Consider the following 2,692-nt stretch of genomic DNA (forward strand, 5'->3'; position numbering starts at 1 on the left):
TATATATATATATATATATATATATATATATGTGTATATATATATATATATATATATATATATATATAAAATATATATATATATGTATATACACACACATATATAAAGACAGCGCGAGAGATAACAGACGAAGAGAGATACTATGGTGGTGAAGCCCAGCCGGCACTTCAAAAAGAAATTGCATGCTTCTCATGCTCTGAATATAGCACCTCCTCCCTTTTCTATAGGATACCTCTTCCTCTCACTGACTCGCAGTCAGGCATATCAGGAGGGGGATGAGGGGATAGAGAACTGCGGGAGGTAGGGGTGAAGAAGGGTTGTATAAATAAGGAGAAGTAGTAGCTGTAGTGCCGGTGGTGGCGATGGCAGCGTTGCTGGGTAATGTTAGTATGATGTGAAAGGATGGAACGGAAGGATGACTTGTAAGGAATAGCATAGCATAGCCTTCTGCCAGGCCCCGGTTTAACCAACCATTAGCCAAATAAGCACGTGCTTAGGGCACCTCAAAGATCCCTACCCCCATCACCTAGTGCCAGATTACTGCGGAGCTAATGGTGCAGTGGACCCAAAGCCATACACAAAATGTTGACGATTTGCATTTTTTATTTCCTGTTCTCTCAAAACTTCGTCTCTTACTATTCTGTTGATAATTATTACTGTTTCTATTTCAAGCACAAATCCTGAAACTGCACTCGATTACATCAAGCCCCACTCACTACTCGACTGCTACTTATTTTATCAACCCTGAAAGAATGAAAGACAAAGTTGACCCCAGGATGGCATTTTTCTCCAATGTTCTAACCTCGTGATTTTCAACCATTTTTTTTTTCACCTATAGGCCCCTTTGATTCCTATTTTACTCCTGGTAGGAGACCTCCACAGTCATTCTATGTTTTAAAAACATTATATTTTTATAATTAAATATTAAGCCGTGTCTAGGGAGAGTCATTCTCTTTTGGTGCCTCATAATCCAAAAACGAAATAAATATTAAGCATTCTTTAAAAAAATTTCTTGAAATATTTTGCTTTGTAGACGTATAACCAATTATTGCAGGTAATCCAAAGATCCGGTTATACTTCTACAAAGCAAAATATTTCAAGAAATTTTTTTAAAGAATGCTTAATATTTATTTCGTTTTTGGATTACCTGCAATAATTGGTTATACTTATAATCCAAAAACGAAATAAATTCAAAAACGAAATAAATATAAAGCATTCTTTAAAAAAATTTCTTGAAATATTTTGCTTTGTAGAAGTATAACCAATTTATTACAGGCAAATTTTAGCAACAAAATCTTATGTGGATCCCCAAAGTTCATATGTACCCTGGTTGAGAACTTCAGTTCGAACCATTCTACCAATTGTCTTTGATATAAATTAGGTACAAGACCTGGATCTTTTGTTTGGATTTCACTTTTCAATTCCTTCAATTTTGTTCTAATTAATTTCAAATTTCGTATTGATGTAGTTTCGTATGCTAATTATGGAAACGAAATTCATTTTTGCCTTAAACTAATAAATAAAAAGTTAATAGCTTTTAAAGTTTGCAAAGTTTGGGTAATTTTAGCCAATCAAAAGCCAAATATATATTAGTGCCTGTTTTCATACTAACAAACCAAGCCGTTGTGTTGTCTGCTTACCCATCTGTTACGTTGTTTTCGTGCGTTTGCTCGTCTGTTGCTGTCGCTGTGGGGCACGAGATCCTAAAACCTCGACAAAATTTGAACTCAGAATGTAAAGAGGTGAAACAAATACTGCAAAGACATTTTGTATAATGTTTTAACGCCTTAATATTTATTCTTAATTATTTTTAATTCAGGCACAAGACCAGAAATTTGGAGGATGGAAACAGTCAATTATATCCACCCCAGAAACTAAAAGACAAAGATGACCTCAGTAGGATTTGAACTTAATATAAAGACCCGGAGCAAATACTGATTACAAAGCATTTTGCCCAACTCAAACGATTCTGCTAATACATCACCTTAAGCTTGCTTCTCAACCACATGGTTCCGGGTTTAGTGTGGTACCTTGGGCAAATGTCTTCTATATACAGGGTGTCCACAAAGTCTGGGTACATGGGGATCTTTTATTTGCTCCATGTACCCATATGGGGATTAACACATACTTTAAGAAATTATTATTTCTTATATTCAATTGTTTATGTTATGATTTTATTTACTCCATGTACCCAGACCTTGTGGACACCCTGTATAACCTTGGGTTGATCAAAGCTTTGTGTGTGGATTTGGTAGATGAAAACTGAAAGAAGCCCGTCTATATCTGTGGGTGTGTGCATTTGTCCCTCACCACTGCTTGACAACCGGTGTTAGTGTGTTTACGTCTGTAACTTAGTGGTTCGGTAAAACAACCGGATCTATTTCAAAACGGGGGCACCAGTATTTTCTTAACGAAACACTTTGAAACTTGGGACACTGGTAGAATGTGTCATATAAAACATCTTTTACTCTTAGTCTTAACAAAAAAACGTACATCGCAAGTTATTCCATGTTAAAGTTGTCGTATTTCTGTAATTTCAACCAATCACTGACGTCTGTTCAGCTGAATAGAGTTACTGCTGGGCGGTCATAAAAATGTTATTCCCTGTGACATATTTCATCCGGTTTAATCGTAATTTATACGCATATATTGTTTATATAATAAATTACGCTGTGCGTATCTATGTGTGTAA

At 35.6% G+C, this 2,692-nt stretch overlaps 1 protein-coding gene and 1 long non-coding RNA gene across 2 annotated transcripts in view; one reads left to right on the plus strand and one right to left on the minus strand.

Moving 5' to 3' along the window:
* Window positions 1-2,002, plus strand: part of LOC128250618 (uncharacterized) — a 22,592-nt gene extending 20,590 nt beyond the window's left edge. The window contains exon 2 of the long non-coding RNA XR_008266646.1: window positions 1,820-2,002. This is a non-coding gene — a long non-coding RNA (uncharacterized LOC128250618). The remainder of the gene's footprint in view (window positions 1-1,819) is intronic.
* Window positions 1-2,692, minus strand: part of LOC106867812 (FERM, ARHGEF and pleckstrin domain-containing protein 1) — a 303,490-nt gene that overhangs the window by 254,488 nt on the left and 46,310 nt on the right. The gene's annotated exons all lie outside the window — the stretch shown is intronic.

Source organism: Octopus bimaculoides, chromosome 23 (genome assembly GCF_001194135.2).
Source record: "Octopus bimaculoides isolate UCB-OBI-ISO-001 chromosome 23, ASM119413v2, whole genome shotgun sequence".
Lineage (NCBI taxonomy): Eukaryota > Metazoa > Mollusca > Cephalopoda > Octopoda > Octopodidae > Octopus > Octopus bimaculoides.